The 10,733-nt window shown below is 42.1% G+C and overlaps 1 pseudogene; it reads left to right on the top strand.

Annotated features, from left to right (window-relative positions):
- The first annotated feature begins 951 nt into the window (after positions 1-951).
- Positions 952-2,895, top strand: LOC110596743 (annotated as a pseudogene).
- Positions 2,896-10,733: the final 7,838 nt, after the last annotated feature.

Here is a 10,733-nt window from a genome sequence, read left to right as displayed (position 1 = left end):
AATGAAGTAATTAAATAAATAACACGAGATATTTATAAGATGAAATTTCTCTTTGTAGAGAGCAGGTCTTGAACGCAAAATGTGAAATATTTATCTTCTTGCTAGTCACCATTGTCTATTTTAAATAAGGTTGTCTAGTTCATTAATAATGAAGAAGACAGCAGAGCACCATCATTCTTGAGATGACTGTACAAATTTATAATAATTTATCATTTCTAGGTGTTTACTCTTGTTTATTAGTTTTCTGTGCACCAATATCTATAAAATGGAGGCTATCAAAATTGTTCTTATTTAATGGCTTCAGGAATTCTGCAGCTCATAGAGGTGAGCTTCCTATGATGCTATACTTTGAAGAAGGAGCGAGTAAAAGAACTTGAATCTTAGGCTTATTTTGGTGTCAAACAGCAAAAAGCCTGAGTCCACTGCCTCTCCACCTCATTTTTTGAAGGAGCTAATTGAGCCTAAAGGAAAAAAGATGGGTGAAGAAATTGTGACTGAGACCTAGCTAGCCTGTTTCTTACCTCACACTGAGCCACCCCAAGCACTCATTATCTGAGAAGCTGTTCTTCCTGCCTCTGCTTTGTTTTCTGGATGGAGCTGGGGTATGGAAGGGATTGTGGGTGGGCAGAAGTCAGGATGCAATGGGAAACAGCTTTGCAAAAGATTTCAAAACTCCTTAAGCATTTTTTTTCAGCCCACAACATTTGCATTGGCTTCACTCCCTGCCCACCTAATCATCATCTTATTCCCCATCAGACAACACGAACAAATGCCGGCAGCCACAGCCTCAATTTTCCCAAAGCCACCAGTTCCTGTAAAGCCAAAGGGAAACAGAGAGGAGGGCTGAGCACTCTTGGCTCAGTTTCATCTTGGAATCTAGCCCAAGTTTCTTCTCTTTCCTCCAGATTGCTTGTAATCTCTAGTCACCTGAGCTTATTTTTTGAGGCTGGTATGGATGGTAGAACACAGAACCTCATGCCCACGTGTAACTACGGGAGCCAAGGTAATGATGTAAGAGAGTTAGATGCTCCCAGGACCAGCCAGAGAATTGTCAACAAGGTATAAATTGAGGCTGAAAATGTCTCTGAGCAGATAAAAAGATGGGGCAGAAAAAGCACCAGTGAAATCTCCAGTTTCATCCCTAATGTTCCAACTTTAATTCACTTCCATATTGGTTTGCTCCTAGATAGTACTGGCTGCTTTGGGGTCTGATCAACAAGCATGTATGAATGTTGGGCTGGGTCCTGGAAAAACAGCCAAGGGTAGGACCCATTCCCCTGTCCTCCAGAAAGGTCATCATCTTCATCAGCATCGCCCGGAGACTTGATAAAAATGCGGATACCTGATCTCCCCTCCAAACCTGCCGAATCATCATCTCTGGGGTGCAGGCCCTAGGATCTACTACCGAAAAAAGTCTCCCATGTTAATCTCCCTGAAGTCTGAGGGAAGGCAAGTCAGAGAATATTAGAAGGCATCTGATTAGAAGTGGAGGGGCACCGTGCGTTGGCTCAAGCCTGTAATCCCAGCACTTTGGGAGGCTGAAGTGAGAGGATTGTCTGAGCCCACAGGTTCGCGACCAGCCCGGGCAACATGGTGAGACTTTGTTTCCACAATAAATAAAAAAATCAGCCAGGCATGACAGCGCTCACCTGTAGTTCCAGCTACTTGGAAGTCTGAGGTAGAAGGATCGCCTGAGTCCAGCAGGTCAGTACTGGGGTGGCCATGAGCATGCCACTACACTCCAGCCTGGGTGACAGAGTGAGACACCAACTCAAAAAAACAAAACAGAACAACAAACAAACAACAACAACAACAACAACGAAATAGAGGGACACTTGTGTGTCCTGATGTGGGAACAAATTCTGATGGATCCTGATACCTGGAGGGCCAAACTCTTGAGTTTGGAGCTGCTGGGTCTTGAGAGTGATTGGCTGGGCTTCTTCAGGTGTGAGGAATGAATATCTCCGGTCACTCTGGGAAGTTTTATTAATTTGAATACACAGATCAAGTCAAAATGTCTAATTCAGAAGTATTTACTGAGCACCTACAATGGTCTTAGCCCTTTAGAGGATGAAGGAGGAGTCTAAGGCAAGTTCCTGCCTTCCGTTTAGCAGGGGACATAGCACTAAGAGAACCCAAAGGTTAAAAGATAAAATACCACGCAGCGCGTTCAGTGGTGCCATGGATCTGTCTCTTACTTCAACAGTGTTTGGATGGAACAGAACCAGGGACTCTCTCTCTTCCAGCCTCCACCGTCCTCCGATCTCCTCTCCAATTGCAACTTCTTAGACCACCTTCTCCGCCACCTTCTGTCTCTGGGATGAGCGAACACCGTTTTTGTGTTAGCTCCTTCTTGTTGGCCAACACTGAGCTCCCAGGTTTTCCAGAATTATTCCACCGAGCTGGAGGCAGCCTGCGGTCAACCGCCTGGTCTGTTTGCATCTGCGGGTCTCCCACACCTACCTCTCTCTGGGCTTCTATTTCGACCACAAAGATGTGGCTTTGGAAGGCGTGGTCCACCACTTCTGCAAGTTGGCCAAGGAGGACCCCGAGGGCCCAGCGTCTCTTGAAGTTGCAAAACCAGTACCACTGCCATGCCCTCTTCCGGGATATCCAGAAGCCTTCTCAGGATGAGTGGGGGAAAACCCTGGGGGCCATGGAAGCCGCTATGGCCCCAGAGAAGAACCTGAACCGAGACCTTTTAGATCTTCACGCCCTGGAATCTGCCAGTACAAACCTTCATCTCGGTGACTTCTTGGAGAACCACTTCCTAGATGAGGAAGTGAAACTAATCAAGAAGATGAGTGACCACCTGACCAACCTTCTCCAGCTGGCGGGGCTGAGGCTGGGCTGAGTGAGAATCTCTTTGGAAGACCCGCCCTCAAGCACGACTAGGACTCCAGCGACCTCTGGGAGAGTCCCTCTCAAAGTATCGGGGCTTCTGCCTGAGCCTCCCACTCCAGCCAATAGGCAGCTTTTTAACCATCTGGGAACCCTCTCCCAAGTCCTGGATCAAATGAAAAATAAAACTTAAAAAAGATAAAATAAGTAAAACCTTAGTATTTTACTTTCTCAGGAGGAGGGATTGTGGAAAACATCACAATGTATGGGGACATTTGAATATGCAACCTAGAATCCTGGGGAAGAGGAAATGGTGATTGAAAGTAGATGAGGACCCTAGCGGAGGGGGACACAGCTTATTTTTTGAAGGTCCATGCAATAAAATGAATGCTCCTCTTCACTAACTCAAAACAACTAACATTTACTTACAAGTGCTAATTTTCTTTTGTCCTCATATCTATATAGGAGTTAGGCATTACTATTCTATTTTCCAGATGAGAAAATTGAGGCACAGAGAAATTAAGTCGGTTGCCCAATGTCACATGGCAAATAAGCAATTGACCCAGGATCTGAACATCAAAAGTCTACTATGGGGGCTTTTGCAGTCAGACTTGTCCCATAGCTTAGAAAGGTGAATTGAGGAATGTGCACTGCACATACTACTAAACTCTCTCTTCCCTCCAGGTTTCTGAAGTAAAAGCCCAGGCTGATATCCTGGTGGGAGAGGAAGTGAGGGCTGTCACCTTCAGGGAATTCCGGCACATGATGAAGACTGGGAGAAAAGGCTAAGACAGCTGGAATACCTTGAGACTTTACCAGGGCCAACAAAGGCTGTACACTTCAGACCATTTCATCTTTGTCCATGCAGGAAGGTAATCCATGAACTTTATTGGGAGGACTCAGGTGTGCATTTGTAGAAGAGCCAGTTAACTCCAGCTACTGGTTTTGCTTGCCAATGTCGGCAGTTCAGGGAAAGGAGAAAGAGCCATGGCCCACTTGATCAGGGGTTGGCGACACAAGTTATGAGTTACTTAGACAGAAAGGTCAACATTTTGAGGAGTGGCAAGAATAAAGTTGCAATGCCTGACATTGAGGTTGGATGTGGAGAAAATTAAGATGATAGAACTAAGGGAATGAAAGACATTAAGAGATGGTGCCAGATAGAAAACAAACAGCATAATAATGGTGAGTTGGGAAACTGAGAGGTACTGGCAGCAGGACTTGTGAATGGACTGAAGGTGGCCTGGGCAAATGGTTGGAGTTCATCAGTGAGAAACGAGGATGTTGAAGGCATTGTGTAAATTGTTGAGGTCATCAAGTATTTCAGCAGTGCTGGAGAATCCTGGAAATGTCCTTGAGGGCATAGAGAGCAATGTGATCCAAGATGTTCTAATTATACCCGACCTCTAACAAAGCAAGTTGTGATCAGTGGTCAATTATTAAGAGGCAGAAGAGACCACTGGTTAGGGAATAATTTATAGAAGATGCATGTGGTTCTTGAGTAAAAAAAGTTCAAGTTTTTATTTATTTTTATTTGTCTGTTATTTTTGAGAGAGAGAGAGAGAGATTGAGATTGAGATTTCTTTAAGTTTAGTGGTCTGGTAGGTTAGTTTTCTGTCCTCATCAATAACTTTGGGCAAACACCTCTAACTCAGAACCTACTGGGCACATTGCTGGCATATCTTGGGTTTGGGTATTTGAAGAAGTGAATGAGTTAGGGACATCTTCCTGGAATATGTCTTGAAATCTTTGTTAGTCTTAAGGCATTTCCTTATGAATTCTTAGTAGCTACTATTAACTATTATGTTGGGGGATTTGGTAAAAACTGAGCAGTTTAGGTGGGAGAGAGAGATGTCCAGAATACTGCATTCCCATTCTCTTTTCCTAGAGCAGGCCCTGGCCCTGCTCAGAAGTTGTTTGTCTTAGTCAATTCAGGCTGATGTAACAAAAATGTCATAATCTAGGTGGCTTATAAACAACAGAAATGTTTTTCTCTCAGTTCTAGAGGCTAGGAAGTCCAATATCAAGGTACCAGTGGATTCAGTATCTGGTAAGGGACCACTTTCTGGTTCATAGATGGTGTCTTCTAGCTGTGTCCTCATATCGTGGAAAGGGTGCGGGGTCTCTGTAGGGTCTTTTCTATGACAGCATTAATCCCATTCATGAGGGCTTTAATAATCTCTCAAAGGTCCCACTTCCTGACATCACTTTGGGTGTTAGTTTTGTTTGGAGTCAGAGTCTCACTCTGTCACCCAGGCTGGCGTGCAGTTACATGATCACAGTTCATTGCAGCACCTGAGCTCTGGTGATCCTTCCACCCCAGCCTCCCAAGTAGCTGGAACTATGGTGTGTACCACAATGCCTGGCTAATTTTTTTTGGTTTTTTGTAGAGACGAGGTCTCATTATGTTGCTCAGGCTGGTCTCAAACTCTAGGCTCAGGCCATCCTTCCACCTCGGCCTCCCAAAGTGCTAGCATTACAGGCATGAGCAACTGCATCCAGCAGGTTTTTAACCTATAAATTTTGTGGAGACAAACACTTGGACACTGGCACTACTTTTCCATGAGATGATGAGGGATGCAGTGACTGTACCTGATGTTATACCAGTTATTGCATCCAGAAAAACTGGGTCCTATTGTTTGATGATGTATGGATTAGAAAGTTGGCTTAGAAAATTATTTTAAAAGAGTCCTTTAAAACAATAAAAAGACTTTCATGTTTTGCGGAGAAAAGAAAAGATGACTTTTTGTGCTTCTTAATGCACATGTACAGCTTTGAATGGATTCATTTTAGAACTCAAGAACAGAAGATTAAAAAATTAAGGATCATGATGCTTAAAATAGATACCATTATTTTTTTTTCACTTTAAGCAAAGCAATCTGCCAGGTAGGTGAGATTTCTGAAATGGTGACAAGGAAATATACAGAAGCCTGGAATGCTATTCCTCTACCAGTAAATATTTCTAAATCACTTTTGATGAATATTTTAAATTTTATCCTAGCAACATATAGATAAGCAGCACCGGGAAAATGATCTTCTGATGCCCTTCCCCGTCCAGACTGCCCTTCGTACATGAAGTGTAAAGGATTGTGATGCATTTAACAGTGTTCTTACTCTCCTACGAAATCAAATCAGTGCCCAATTCTGTGATTTCTTTTTCAGTTTGCAGATTTTCTTTTTGTTTTTAAAATCAGTGACAGTTAGGAAGAAAAAAGTCTTTCTGGGTATTTTTATAAGCTGTGTATTGCTTTTCTTTCCTCATCAGGTTACTTTTTCCTTCTACTTCCTATTACTGCCATTAAACCATAAACAGAGAAAGGGGTTACACCAGTTGGGGTTTCGGTAAGACTAATGTGCATAGTTGAAAAATGCGTAATGGTGATTGTATGTATATTGTGTCAGAAATTGGCCCTAAATATATGCAGACACCCTGTTTTTAAGGAGGAAGTAGTTTTCATTTGTTAGAAGTCCTGTAATACTCTGTTTATGTTGCACTTATTGATGTCTATTTCTTATCTATCACCTTGCAGACACCTTAAAAGTAAGCTCTCTGTCATCTCAACATCTTCAGCTATGCCTTGCTATTAGCAATGGCTAATAAACATTTCTTTAATGAATGAAAGATAGATGGGAAAAAAATCATCTAGGCTTGCCTTACTAATAAGCTACATGGTTTGATTTGAGGATACTAAACCCATTGTCCTCCAATATTTATTTTCAGAATTGGAATTTTTATATTTAATCTTCACTGTTTTAGGATTAATGTGTGTGTGTGTGTGTGTGTGTGTGTGTTGCTTTTTTCCCCCAGAAAGCATCTGTTAAAACAAAGTCTCATCTGGGAATAGAGCCTTGCAGGCATGGGACACAGGTAGAAGCCTTTTGAATGGGGAAGGCTGGAAGGAAGGATGTGAAGTTGGGATGCCACTGGTGGGGACAGTCCCAAGCTGAGGGCACCTGGGGCAAGAGGCTTCTGAAAGGCAGTAAGATAGTATCAAAAGAGGTATACTTTGCATCTTTCATAAGGTTCCCAGCCTGAGATATGGAGATTTTAAAGACATTGAGCAACTAGAAAATCTTGCCTGTTAGGTTTTGCAATGCAATCTGAGGCCTGCATTTGGAACAGCCAGTGCACAACATAGACCCCTAAGTGCTCACCTGCTTCTGCACACAGCCCCGATGATGGCACTCAGCAGAACTGAAGACAGCTGTGGTCTTGCCAGGTGAGCAATAACCTGGGAGAATGTTCTTTCTCTCCTAGACTGCTCTACATAGGAGAAATTTCCAAAAAGCATTCATTGCCTTAAAAATCCTCCAAAAGACTTCAGCAGATTGTAGACCCAGAGGATGACCCTGGGAGATCATAACAGCCACAGAGCTCACCAAAGGAAGGAAGGCTCTGACAATAGTCAGAAGCAGTGTATCCATGACACCTTCCTACTATGTCCCCTGCCATACCTGCTATTTTTCAGAGCCCCTTACACAGCTAGCAAGGGACTCAGATATAAAGAGCTGGATGTTATTGCTTCTGCTTTTACCCTTTGAATCCCTAATTGGTAGTGTCTAAAGTCACACAAAGTAGGTGATGTTAGACAACAACATGTTCCAGGACAGATATGTCAATCAAAGATGCAATGGCTTTTGTCAAGTGTGTAAATTTTTTTTTTTTTTTTGGTAAAGAGTCAAAAGCTGGCTAAAAAAATAGCCCAGTTCCCTCTTGGTGGTGGAAATGGGAGTAGTGATGAGGCAGGTGGGAGAGGGTAAGAATGAGAGAGAAAGGGTGGGAGTCTTTGGCTTACTATGCCTGAATTTCAGGGTCTGTCAGCATTTCTGTTACTGCAACCTCAGGGGGCTGTAATTTAACATAACTATATAAAAATTTACCTTCTGAATGGAAAGTTGTCACCTTGGAACTTATTATTGATATTTTACTTTTTTTGAAGAGGGAGAAGGACGCATTTTGTCCTCTTGTTAAAATTAGAAGAGAAACACAAAAAGCCTACTTCATTTGACTATTTTTGAGAGACCTTTGAAGTAAGATAATGTAATATAGGCTTGGAACTCAACTTTTTTTCTATTTCCACAGCTTCTTTTTATTTTTAAATACTGTCTTAATTTTCAGCCTCTTTTTTGCCTTTCAAAATGTATGTGTGCATATGTGTATATAATATATTATTCTTTATATCAACCCTTTCTCTACTTCCTCTACTACTAAACAAACTCTTGCTCCTATCTGCAAGGCACTATGTTTTGAGTTTAGAAAAACAAAGAAGAATAAAATATTCTCTTTATTTCACAACAAGTTTATCTTCTGTTGGAGAAATATTTGGTTTGTTTTATTTCTCTATGTTAGCTTTTAACCTCTTTAAGAGTAAAAAATTGGCATCATATGTATGAATGTACTTAAGAACAAAACAACACAGCTGGACGTGGTGGCTCAAGCCTGTAATCCCAGCACTTTGGGAGGGCAAGGTTAGAGGATTGCCTGAGCCTGGGGGTTTGAGACTAGCCTGAGCAACTTGGTGAGGCTCCATCTCTACAAAAAATAAAAAAATCAGCCGGGCACAGTAGCACGCACCTGTAGTTCCGGCTACTTGGAAGACTGAGGCAGTAGGATTACTGGAGTCTAGCTGGTCAACACTGGCTGGGCAATAAAGTGACTCCAACTCAAAAAAACAAAAACAAAAACAAAAAACCCACACAACACAATGTCATAAAAGCATATAAGTCTTCAAAAAAGGTGAACTTCTTTGGTATCTTTAATTTTATCCTTTCAATATTTCTTCCTTTAAGCCTGGTTGAGTGAGCTCCATAAAGCAACCTCTACCCAGGTGGGATAGGCAATATAATAGGTATAATAGTCCTTCAATAACAGCCACATTCTAATCCCTGGAATCTGTAACTACATTATCTTACATGGCAAAGGGAAATTAAGGTTACACGTAGAATTAAGACTGTCAACCAGCCGACCTTGTAGTAGGGAGTTTATCTTGGTTTATCTGGGTGGGCCCAGTGTAGTCACAGGGTCCTTGAAAGCAGAAGAAAAGCAACAGAGAAAATCAGAGAGCTGCTACATGAGGACATAACCCTGCATTGCTGGCTTTGAAGATGAAGGAAGAGACCACATGCAAGAAAGGCAGGTGGACTCTAGAAGCTAAAAAGACAAGTAAATGGACTCAACCCTATAACCTCCCGAAAGAAATGTGTCGCTGCTGCCATGCTGATTTTAGCCTGTTGAGACACATTTTGATCTTCTGACATCCAGAATTGTAAGAGCAGATATTTGTGTTGTTTTAAGCCACGAAGTTTGTGGTAATGTTACAAAAGCAATAGGAAACTAATGTACAAGATGAACACAGAACAGGTCACCCTAATAGATTACTCAGTCAACTTCCCTTTTGGTTAATCGGAGCCATCAAATTGTCTGAATTCACTAAAACTGTTTTCTGTCTAAGTCCTTGTTCGTATCCTCCCCATTTTAAGTTTTTTTGCCAGGGACTTGCACCCAAGGAAGAGTACCATCACCCCCCAGGGAAGCCATCCAGATCTTGTGTGAGGGCATGGCCATGGTTCCCTGGGTAGCGAATAATTCACTGTAGTACTGTGCTTGTGGAACTTGCTGAAACTCTGTCCTCTAGAACTTGTTACAAGTCCACCTGCTAGAATGCCAGGGAAAGCCCTTCATAATTTCTCCATATCTTCTATTTTCTTCTCCAAAACTTACCTGTTCTGTGTCTCATTGCTTAAAGTTTCTTTACATAGATGGAAAATCTCTGATCATATGTGAAGATTATATTTTTGAATTGGGAGAATAAAGTTTGTTTTATATGGTCTGTATCAGTCATGATTCAATCAGGAGAAGACAGATACTACAGAGTTGTTTGAATAAAGAAAATTGAATATAGAGAATTATTAACTATAGCAGAGGATTAGAATTTTGCAGAATTGGATAATAAGAACTAAAGAGAACTTTGAGAGTATGGGAAGAGAAAATATAAATATCAACCTATTAGGGCTGAGCTACAGCACCCAAGGAAGAGCACCATCACCCCCCAGGGAAGAGATCCAGATCTTGTAGGAGGGCATGGCCATGGTTCCCTGGGTAGTGAATAATTCACTGTAGTACTGTGCTTGTGGAACTTGCTGAAACTCTGTCCTCTAGAACTTTTTACAAGTCCACCTGCTAGAATGCCAGGGAAAGCCCTTCACAAGAAGGTGTCCTGATGGAGGCTCTCTACTGTGAAACTACCTGAAGAGGTTTCCAGAGGAAGCTGGCCACTGACTGTTGCTGGCCTCTGTTCCTTCCAGGAGCCAGATGCTGGAGAAGCCATATGTATTTCAGGAGCTGAGCACTGGAGAAGTCCTGCATGTCAGATCCAGAACAAGGGAAGAAGTCCCCTTCTTCCCACAGTGTCTTCCCAGCACCCTCTATTGACTAAGGCTAACATCATGTCAGGTAGCAAAGGAAAAATATTTACAGGGCTCAACTCAATTTGGAGAGCAGGCGATGAAGGGTGAATTTGGAGTTGAAAGGCAATAAAATGATAACTGACAAATGATCCCAAAGGGCATATAACATGGGACAGTGATTCTCAAAGTGTGATCTGTGGATGCCTGGACACCCTGGGATCCTTCCAGAGGGTCTGCAAGGTCAAAACTATTTTCATAATAATATTAACTTTGTATGTGTCTATTTTTTGTGTTGACACTTGCACTCATGCTGCAAAAGCAGTGGTGGTAAAACTTCTGGCATCAAATAAAACAGAAAACAAGGACGGGCACCACACTGTACTAGTTGTCTTTGTATTCTTCACTTCTATGCACAATAAACAAACAAACAGTTCCTCTTAAGAATCTCCTGATGAAGCTGTAGAAATTATAAATTTTATGAAATT

The sequence above is a fragment of the Carlito syrichta genome, unplaced genomic scaffold (genome assembly GCF_000164805.1).
Source record: "Carlito syrichta isolate Samal-C Ts95f unplaced genomic scaffold, Tarsius_syrichta-2.0.1 Scaffold313390, whole genome shotgun sequence".
NCBI lineage: Eukaryota > Metazoa > Chordata > Mammalia > Primates > Tarsiidae > Carlito > Carlito syrichta.
Note: the sequence above shows the minus strand (reverse complement) of the source record. Positions and strands in the feature narration are given on the sequence as shown.